Raw genomic sequence first — 11,501 nt, forward strand, 5'->3', positions numbered from 1 at the left:
ATTATTAATGATTTTTAAGGCATTTACAACCTAATTAGTAACCATTAATAAACTAATTGTAAACCATTTATAAACCCGTTATAAAGGTAGTCTTATTTCAAAGTGGTACCAATATATCATTAAACATAATGTTTGTATGAAATTTAATTGTAAAAGTATCCGTCCAAAATTAGCTGACCAATGGAGATTCAGGGGGGAATGCCTTTTTGTAAGCCCCGCCCACCTGTGAAAACTGTACCAAAACTCAGAAGCAAAAAAATGAAGCAGAAGCAAACGAGAGATTCCAGAAGCAAAAGTCTTACGCAGAAAAAAAATGCACAAGAAATTCACAAAAACACACAATTAAAAGCAAAGATTGACAACTAACTAAAATTATTTTCAAATAACTGCAAAGAATGATAAAGTAACCAAATATATTTCAAAATATGTATTTCCTATATATTTATATTCCTATATATCTTTTAAATTTGCAACATACAATTTGTCCTTTTGGTTTTTAAAATTTTGACTGCAGATTTTATTTTTTACTTAAGACTTTTGGCACAAAATTCTTTCTATACAGATTTGTGTTACAAGATACAAGAATTGACAAATCTGAAAATCGAGGGAAGATTCACCTTTTTGTTTTTCTTGAAATTCTGTTTGCAAAAGGCTAAAATAATAAAATAGATCATTGAAAAATATATAGATAAAAATCCATTTCTTGACTTGAATGGAAAAGAATAATAATTAAGTTTTATACTCAATTTTCTATTTTCGAATTTAGCTTGATACAGTAAAAAAAAAACTGCTAAACGTTACACTGACCTTAACCCCACTGCCAAGTATAGCAAGTGTAAATGTAGGGACCAATAGGAGCCTACTGCACTACAACAGCCACCAAAAAAATACAAAAAAACACACAAACAAAATCACACACACACAAACACTCACACAGGAAGGAGTGATCTGTCATTACAGTGAGAGAGAGGCCCCACGCATCACCACCCCAAGGTCCCCATCCAACTCATAAATACATAATCACAGCAGCGCCCATGAGTTGTTTTCATCAGCTGTCAGAAATGACCTGAATTGCACATCACTGTTTGACCCAAATCCTTTGGCGGCGGCTATGCTAAACAGGGCTTACATAATCGACGGCCCATTATTTCTTATCTGCCGCGCCGCATGTTCAAGAAAATGCTGAAAATAGCTCCTACAACCTGAGTACACTCTTTGACAAGTATAAATAAATAGGTAAATAAATAAATAAAGCAACCCAGATTGCTGCAAACCTTGACGTACAGTTATATCTCAGGGTGATATGTAAAAATACTGTCAAAAATACACCACCAAAAAAAGGTCACACACTGTAATATTTCATTGGACCACTTGAATTGCTTTGATTGCAGCATGCATTCGCTGTGGCATTGTTTCGATAAGCTTCTGCAATGTCACAAGATTTACAGTATTTCAGTACAGTGTTGCATGAATTTACCACCAAGATCTTGCAGCATAGATGATGGTAGAGTCTGACCACTGCACAAAGCCTTCTCCAGCACATCCCAAAGATTCTCAATGGAGTTAAGGTCTGGACTCTGTGATGAACTCTCTCAATCCATGTGTGAAAATGATGATCTCATGCTCCCTGAACCACTCTTTCACAATTCCAGCCTCATGAATCCTGGTATTGTCATCTTGAAATATTTCGTGTTCATCAGGGAAGAAAAAATCCATTGATTGAATAACCTGGTCTATATTCAGTATATTCAGGTAGTCAGCTGACCTCATTCTTTCAGCACATACTGTTGCTGAACCTAGACCTGACCAACTGCAGCATCAACCACACATCATTTACTTACTTAAATCCTGGTGACTGCTTTTTTGGCCAGGCAGTGTATGTATTTCCATTGTAAATTAATATTGAAGTCACCTAGACTATAAACGAATACAAAAGAAATCAAAGTAAAATTAAAAGTGTTCAATAAACCAAAATACCAAAACGCTCTGCAAAGCATTTAGGGGCTCTTATCTGGAGTGTTGTTAACTTGTGGTTTCTGAGGCTGGTAACTCTGATGATTGTATTCTGTGCAACAGAGGTAACTCTTGAGCTTCCTTTCCTGGAGTGATCCTGATGAGTGCCAGTTTTATCATAACATTTTAGATGGTCTTGGTGACTGCACTTGAGTATACTTTCAAGGTTCTTGAAAATGTTTGGGATTGACTGACCTTCATTTCTTTAAGAATTTTGTCTTTACTTAGTTGAGTTGTTTTTGCCATAATATGGATAATATGGATTAGAACATTACTCAATTAGAGATAATCGCTGTATTCACCAACTCTACCTCCAGAACTGATGCTGTCAAACACATAAAGAAGCAAACAATCCAAATAATTAACTCTTGACAAGTTGAGCACAGCTGTTAACTGAGACCCATTATGTTTGACTGCCTAATAAAGCTGACTGAGAAAATCCAGCCAAGATGTACAAATCTGTCATCTACAATATTACAAACAAATCTACAACAAATCTAAAATATTAAAAACACTTTGTTATTATATGTTTTTCTTCCTAGTTTGGATGAATTTAAGGTGTGTTCAAACTCAGACTGGTACTGTATACTGTATAATTGTAGATGTTGATTCAATTCATCAGTCCGATTCAGTTTCAGATGAGTTTTTTCTGATTTAGCTATTTATAGGTATATGTCTGAGTAAAAATGAACATTGTTGTTTTTTCTATAAACTGCAGACAACATTTCTCCCAAATTCCAAATAAAAATATAAATAATTCAGAGCTTTTATTTGCAGAAAATGAGAAATGGCTGAAAAAACTAACAAAAAAAGATGTAGAGCTTTCAGACCTGAAATAATGCAAATAAAATGAGTTCATGTTCGTAAAGTTTTAAGAGTTCGAAAATCAATATTTGGTGGAATAACCCTGGTGGTTCTTAATCACAGTTGTCATGCATCTTGGAATGTTCTCCTCCACCAGTCGTACACACTGCTTTTGGATAACTGTATAACTGTATCAAGCAGTTGATCTTGGTTTGATGGTTGTGATCATCCATCTTCCTCTTGTTTATATTCCAGAGTTTTTCAAAATGGTAAAATCAGAGAAACTCATCATTTTTCAGTGGTCTCTTATTTTTTTCCAGGCTGTATATTCGATCTATTGCTAGTACTTAATTACAATTAGTGTTGACTGGCTCAACCACTGCTATGGGCATCAATTGATGTTCCCAGGAGCACCCAGATCTTCTGTTGAAGTTGCATGTTTGAATTCAGAGCCCGTTGCCCTGAGGGTGGTTGACAGTCCAGAGCAGAACATATGTACGACTAGCCATGCTTGGAGTTGCTGCCCGAGTCTATTTAGAGGAACATGGGAGGAGGAAAAAGAGCTGACGGGACTGCGTTCATGCATTCTTACCTAACGTGTATTAACAGACTTTGTAGAATGCTGTAGAATTTTTTTTTTCTTTTTTTTTTTTTGCAGCTGTACTGTACAGGACCTCTTGGAAGAAGGTACATGTGGATTGGACACGCGTATTGAGTGGCTTATTGCGTGATCTGTTAATGCAATCTGCTGCACAATCTACGTTTTTGTAGCATTTGCAAAAAAATATATATAAAATAATAACAGGGGCGAGCATGAGCATGTGTTAGATAACATTATCTAATTATCTGTAACTAATTATAACAAATATCAGGCAGGGTTTTTTATTTTTGCCGCCTGAGTCCTATTTGCTTGCTCTCTCTCTCTCTCTCTCTCTCTCTCTCTCTCTCTCTTTTTTTTTTCTCTCTGCTCATAAGGTTGGAGCCCCCCCCCCTCTTTTCCCTCCACCCCCCCCCCCCCAATCCCTCTCAGTGCATAAACAGAGCCCGCAGTCAGAGTATTCTCTGATCAAAGGGACAAATCTATCCAGGAGCAATCAGGTTGCTGAGCTAGCCGAGGCTGCTGACAACTCCCTGGCTCTTTGATCAGAAATACATCATCTTCAGCAGCCTGGCTGGCTTTGTCTGGGGCCAGAAAATAGGGGAAGTGATAGCTCCCACTTGGTTCTCTTCCTCGCTCGCTGCTCCTCTTGTCAAGCAAGATGAAAGCTACCCCAATTACAAGTGAAGATACCCCCCTCAAAATCACCATGCTCGGGGAGCAGCTACATCCCTGCGAGTTATCACCGAAACCCCCCGTAAAATGGCTATATATAACAGACTCGAAAATCGCCTTCATTTTTTCCTCCACCTTTTTCTTTTCTCTTTTTTTCTCCCACCTCCCCGCCCACAATTTTCAAAATTGACCATATGTTGAAATGCTGTTGTTTGCCGGAGCAATCTAAGGCAAGATAAACCCTGTGTGAACTTTTTTTTTCTTGGTTCCCATTGTAAAAACTGTGTTTGTGAAGCTGGTGTGTCAGCTTTCTCGCAGGAATACGGGAGAGAAAGTGCTCTGCGAGTTGCTCGTCTGCTTGGGGGTTCTTCGTTTGCCTTGTCAGAAGGAAGGTAGAAAGTGAGTGGAGGCAGTGTGGGCCAGATTCGCAAAAATAAAAAATAAAACTCAACAGCAGCAGTGTTGCACCAGGCAAAAAAGAGACATGGTAAAGAAGACCTTATCATAAAATCATTGTGACAGATACAGTACAGTATGTGACAGAGTGTGACACTTTTTTATGTACTGTAAAAACTGTGATAATGAGCTGCGATAATGAGCACTAATGCACCTCATTCACTCTGCACCCATGTTGAAACGAAAGTGAAGCTAGGGGGGTTCGCGGTAACACTTTATAATACTGTTCCATAGTTAATAGGTAACTAAGCAGGAACTAAGCAGTAACTAATTAATAGTGCTGCATTAACACCTAAATATTTTCTATTAACTACCAGGGAGTACTGAATAATTACTCAGTAGATAGTACTGAACTAATGATTATAGTAGTTCACTATTAACTCCACAATAATTACTTACATATCTCCTGGAGAACTACTTACTAATTATGTCTCCTTTATAATAACTACTTATTAATTACTGCTCAAATCAACATTAATTACTGAAAACCGTTACATCCCACCTGGGGAACTATAGATCTAAATCAGGCATATTTGAGTTAAATGCATATTAATTGAAGGCATATTTGAATTAAGCAAGTGACATCATTTGTAGTAGTGGTAACCTTAATTACCTTATTATCCTCAGTTCCTCCCAAATATTAGCAACATATAGTAAAATACTACAGTGTGTATTACTCTGCCTAACCATCATTTTTGGGAGAAAAAAACAACATTATAACGTAATATTATTGCATAGAAGACATTGATGAAAGTTCTCCAGAAGGCATCTAAGACTCTAAGAATGACTGTAAGACTGTAATAATGTAACAATCATTGTTTTAATACTAGGTATCAGCCTTATAAAAGTGCATCTTCAGCCTTTGCAGTCTCACAGAGATTTATTTTTCTGCACACTATTAGGGTAATTACGGTAATTTCACAGCGGACGCAGCTCTCCAGGTCCTTCGTGTAAATTCTCTGCTGTGCTGCTGCTGGAGGAGGAGGATTAAGAGAGACTCTGCTGCTTTCATATTTCTGTATTTGATTGAAAATAAACTAGTAATCAAGATATTGAGATCTTTTCCAGCTGATTTTACCCCCGGATCAGAGGAGGACTCTTTGTGGGTTGTTAACCAGCTTTAGGATGTGTGTTAGCTAGCTAAGTTAGCTAAGTTGTGTGTGTAGTTAGCGTTAGCCAGCTAAGTTAGCTAGGTTACCTGTGTGTTAGTTAACTGGCTAAGTTAGCTAGGTTATGTGTGTGTTAGTTAACTGGCTAAGTTAGCTAGGTTATGTGTGTGTTAGTTAGCTAGTTTAAATGTGTGTTAGTTAGCTAGGTTATGTGTGTTCGTTTGCTAGCTAAGTTAACTTTTATGTGTGGGTTAGTTAGCTAGGTTATATGTGAGTTAGCAAGTTAAATGCGTGTGGGTTAGTTAGCTAGGTTATATGTGTGTTAGTTAGCAAGCTAAGTTAGCTAGGGGAAATGTGTGTGTGTTAGCTAGGTTAATCGTGTTAGCTAGTTTAAATGTGTGTGTTAGTTAGCTAGGTTAAATGTGTGTTATTATTATTATTATTATTATCAATGTATATTTCCCTTTATAATACTGTGACATGATCTGCAGTAACTCCTAAAGAAGAACACAGTAACTCCTCAGTAATTAGTAATTAGTTACCATGTTTCTCACTTTATAATACTGTGGTATGATTTGCACTAACTCCTAAAGAAGAACACAGTAACTGCTCAGTCATTAGTAATGGGTTACCATGTGCTGCTGTTAACTCCCGAAAAAAGAAGACAGGGACCCCTTATTAATTATCTATGAAGAACACAGGGATGCCTAGTTCGTTATCTAACACAAATATTTATTCATTTAAACATGATTTCCCCCAGAATAAGGATGTAGGACACAGCCTAGAGTAAAGCTGTATGTGAGCCATCACTTCTACTGAGCACATCTCCAGGAGGACTGAAGAAGAGCACAGGTTTAGAATAAACACTTGTAACACACTGACAGAATATTACAAAAATGGGGGTTAAGCAGACTTCTGCACATTTCAGTTTGTCTAACATTTGGAAGATATTGAGGATACTAAGGTAAGTAAGGTTAATATATGATAAGTGGTGTCACTGACTTTAATATCACCACTGATAGAATAACCTGCAGCAGCAGATAAACACACTGATAGAGGCTAGCGGTCAGGCGCTGTGGAATTACCGTAATTACCCTAATAATGGGCATTAAAAGTCTGTGAGACTGCAAGGCTAAAGATGAACGTTTATAAGGTTGGTGCTGAAAATTAAAGCAGTGACCATTAAAACAAAATTGAGTACAGTCAGTCTTAGAGTCTTCTGGAGAACATAAATAATGTCTACTATGTAATAATATTACGTTATAAAGTTTTTTTTTTCTTTCAAAAATGGGGTTTAAGCAGATTACGACACACTGTAGTATTTTACTATATGTTGCTAATATTTGGAAGATAATTATGATAATAAGGTAATTAAGGCTACTACTACTACAAATGGTGTCACTCAAATATGCCTTTAATATCACCACTGATAGAATAATTGTTTGTGTAGACTGATTTAGATCTATAGTTCCCCAGGTGGCATGTAAGGGTTTTCAGTAATTAATGTTGATTTGAGCAGTAATTAATAAGTAGTTATTATAAAGAAGACATCATTAGTAAGTAGTTCTCTGGGAGATATGTAAGTCTCAGTAATTATTGTGGAGTTAATAGTGAACTACTATAATCATTAGTTCAGTACTATCTACTGAGTAATTACTCAGTACTCCCTGGTAGTTAATAGAAAATATTTAGGTGTTAATGCAGCACTATTAATTAGTTACTGCTTAGTTACTGCTTAGTTACCTATTAACTATGGAACAGTATTATAAAGTGTCACCGGGTTCGCTTCTAGGCCGAAAATTACAAGGCAACGAGGGATCCGGAAGAATATCCACCAGTTTAAAGGGGAACTCTGGTGTAAAATACAACTGCTTATCCAGGTCTAAAAAGTTGATAATAAATAGTTATTTTGTTAGCTCTACTCTACTGTTGCTGTGCTAATAGTTACTCAATGTATTGGCTGAAAGAAGAGAGGTTTTTTTGAGAAAGACTCAAAAGGGGAGCTTATTTCCTCAGGTTGACACCGGATTGCACAACAGATAACATCAAGCCAACTGAGCAACTAAAAAATCTTGCTGTTTTCATCATTTATTAAAATAATCATTATTTAATAGTAAGAATCACCGTTAAGATGATTTGAGGTCATATCGCCCAGTCTTACTCAGTATTATTGCGAGAGAGGATGACCTGGTGTCAAGTCTACATGTCACTGTGATGCTGTTTTTACTCTTGACATCAAAGTAAATTTCCATATTTCACATTGTGTTCTGCTCCACCAGGACCTGTCGACTGCTCTTGTGTGCTGATACACCTATCTTCTTCTTCTTCTTCCTCTTGTTCTTCTTGTTCCTCTTATTCTTCATCACTCACCTGATATGACCTGATGTGACAACCTGAAGCTGCTAGGCCACACACTGCAGATCACTGGTTTGACTGGCCTTGAGCTCTTGTTCAAGTGAAGCTCTTCTCTGAAGTTTTTTTTTTTTTTTTGAGATATTCATACTCTGGAAAGATGAGCTCATCCACCAGCAGAGCAAATTCACGTTTTTCATATCTGCATTGAAAATGTGTATTTTATCTTTTGTCCTTCCCTCAGTCCAATTATGTGCCTGCTAGATATGGCTTCAACTCCACAGGTCAGCGGGTGAGTCTAGCAGAGGACGAGTGCTTTGTATGGATTTCATAGCTTTTTCTGACTCCGGATGCTGAAATTATAACTCCAGACTAGATGAGTGAGATCAATCCCGCCTGCCTCTCAAATAGTCTTTCAGAAGCGAAATTATACCTGACTCAAAAATAGCAAAAGACCACCAGAGTGTCATTTAAGTAGTCAGCCCTTGCTCCGGCTGCCTCTTGCTCTGCAGAGTATAAGGTTTCTGTGGGATACGGTCCGCCTTGTCAGTCAGCGTACTCTTCCAGCAATTACACACCTGTCATGTGTCACCTGTCTGCTCTCTCTTCCACACGCTTCTGCAGCCATTAAGGGGCTCCAAATGGAGCTGGTCTTCTTTAGCATGCTGGGAGGTTATGCTTCGGAAGAACGAGCCAGGAGCGAGGGCCATGAGGGCTCTCATATTCATATTTTATCTTTGTATTTCACAAGATGCAAATGGGAGAAGTTCTGTTGCTGGTGTGCCCTGTTTTTTCTTAGCTAGCACTGTTAGGCAAACTCAGCGTCTGCCCCAGGCCATGTCTCTTCCCTCGCTTGACTCTGATTTGACCTGTCTGCAATCCACAGAGTGTCTTGGCAAATAGGATACTAAGCATCGTCATTTAAAAATTATTCAGAGCCGAACAATAAGCAATGAAATCAAATCAAATCAATGAAATAAAATTATTTTATTGTCTCAACACAGTAACACAGATTTATAGGTGAGTAAAACACTTAAATGCTAGTTTAAAAATTAATCAAAGAGTGCCAAAAAAACGCCTCCAAGTGTCCCAAAGTGTATCCAAATGGCACACAGTTTCCCAATGGCCAAAAACGTCTCCATACAGCCCCAATTCCTCTCTAAATCTCTAAAACGGTTCCTGCTAAATTTCTGAGAAGTTCAATAAAACTCAAAACATTATAGGTTGCTTATTAAAATGTTATCTGCTTATAGACAAGCAGTTATTGCCTATATGTAGAATAAGCAGGATTTGTTTGATATCATCATGTACTTTGAAGATGTAAAGATTTGTGTGGGACAAAAATAGGCTATATTTTATCAATAAGAGGTTATTTAATTGACCAAATATAACAAAAAAAAAAAGCAATGGGCCAGTTTTTGGGGCCTAAGTACATACTTTAACATAAACCACTAACCACCAGGGTACAGTGTGTGTGTGTGTGTTTTTTAAGTATTCTAATCTGAACAGAGGTTAATAATAAACAAAGGGCTAGGCAAAGAAGAAGAGTAGTCAAAGAAGCAAAAAGGGTCAGAAACAAAAGGTCAATACACAAAAGAAATGCAAGGTCGAAGAATGATAAAATAGATTCAATACCAGGTGAGGATAGGGTGAAAACAGCAACTATTTATACTCCAGAGTCCAGGTGTAAGTAATCATTAGAAGCGTGGTGAACCGGAGTGTTGAACGCAGGTGCATTCTGGGAAATGGAGTCTTTCTCGGGAGAACTAGAGTCAGTGGCAGGCAGACAACAAATGTGACATAAATACTGTGTGAAACCCAGACTTCCCACTATGCTTCAATATGAACATACATCAGTTATACGATGAAGATTCTGTTATTGTCTTGCGAGTGCTCTGTTGCCTTTTTTTAGGACCATGTTCTGTTTTCACTCATGTGCAGACTAAGAAATGCAGGAACGTTCTGGTTAAGAGTGTAGATAAACTGAGAAATGCAATTACTGAGCTAAAAATCCTAAAATTTTATCTTCAGATCCCTTACATTGTAAAACCCAATAAATTTGGTGAAACTGGTTACATAAAAATTATTAATTTTCAACTTTCCTATTTAAGTACCATTTACTAAGTCATTTTAAGTTATACTAACTTACAATTTTACGTAGAAGAAACTCTCTTGTTTAAGTACCTTGTATTAAGTAATTTTAAGCTGTATGAACTTACAATTTTATGTATTTAAGTACCTTTTATAAAGTCATTTTAAGTTACATTAACTTAAAATAATTACTAGGTAATTTAAGTTCAAAGTACACATTTAAATCAGGTATACACTGTAAAACCCAATAAGTTGACTAAACTCAAAACTTTTGTTGTAACTGATTACCTAATACATTTTAAGTTCATGTAATATACTTTTTAAGTACAGTGAACTTAACAAATACTTACTGCAACAGTCACTGCAGCTCAGTAAATGATGCTTGTTCTATAACCAACAACACAAAGACCAAGCATTAAATCATAATATGTGTAAATAGAGTGTGACAGAAGCCAATGGAAAAGAAGCTGTTAATGGCAACAGACTAAACTCAGTTATTATAAGTTGGTTCAACTCAAAGATCTCAGTTTAAATGTATTTGTGCCCACAAATGTTCAACTAACTCAAAATTGTTGAGTATTGTTTAAAAAATATCCAATTTTGTGTAAAACAGACTTAAATGGTTTGGGTCTACAGTGTACTAGTGTACTTTGAGTTTTAGGCTAAAAAAAAACACTCTAAGAGTATGCAGTTTAAATGACTACCTCAATAATCAGATAACTGCAGAAATTCATTCAATACTGGACTAGAGGAAGTATATACACTGTAAAACATGATTTTTTGACTTTGTAAATTTAATCAAGTGTATTTAAGTAATATCTACAAGAATAATCTAGTACAGTCTAGTTACTTAAGAATTTCATATATAATTATAAGCACTACTGGGTGTTTCTTTCTAATTGTTTGTCGTCAAATACATTTGTAAATTTCAGTCTAAATGCCAAAGTAAAATGTACAACGTTTTTGTAATTCTTTCTTTTTGTGAGAAGCCAAACTGAAAACCATATATTTTCATATTGGGTGTGGCCCCTCCCTTACTTACCATCTTTGTGTTGTCTGTTGCCCAAAGCTACATCATCCTAGTCGTGCAGTAATTATAATATATACGTTGATTGCCAGGACTCAGTATTGTAGAGCTGTGAGAGCAAGTCACGTTTATTCTGTGTTCCTGCGATCACAGTATGCTGGCTTTGAGCTACAGAGTCCACTCTTTACCGAGTTTACTCCTTTATTGCTCCAGTATTGTACTGTCAGTTTTGGCAGTTAAATAATAATATACTAAATATGTTGAGAATACCTATGGTTAACTTTAAATGAAGTTATGTGAATAAATAAATAAATTATTAGACTAAACAGATCATTTTTTTAAAAGAATAAATTGAACACTTAAGTTGTTTTAACTC

The 11,501-nt window shown here is 36.4% G+C and overlaps 1 long non-coding RNA gene across 1 annotated transcript; it reads left to right on the top strand.

Moving 5' to 3' along the window:
• Nucleotides 1-5,500: 5,500 nt before the first annotated feature.
• On the top strand, nt 5,501-6,056 carry LOC125781134 (uncharacterized). Its single transcript, XR_007424274.1, has 3 exons — nt 5,501-5,739; nt 5,777-5,918; nt 5,966-6,056. It is a non-coding gene; the product is annotated as an uncharacterized LOC125781134 (long non-coding RNA).
• The last annotated feature ends 5,445 nt before the right edge of the window (nt 6,057-11,501 follow it).

Source organism: Astyanax mexicanus, chromosome 14, assembly GCF_023375975.1.
Source record: "Astyanax mexicanus isolate ESR-SI-001 chromosome 14, AstMex3_surface, whole genome shotgun sequence".
Lineage (NCBI taxonomy): Eukaryota > Metazoa > Chordata > Actinopteri > Characiformes > Acestrorhamphidae > Astyanax > Astyanax mexicanus.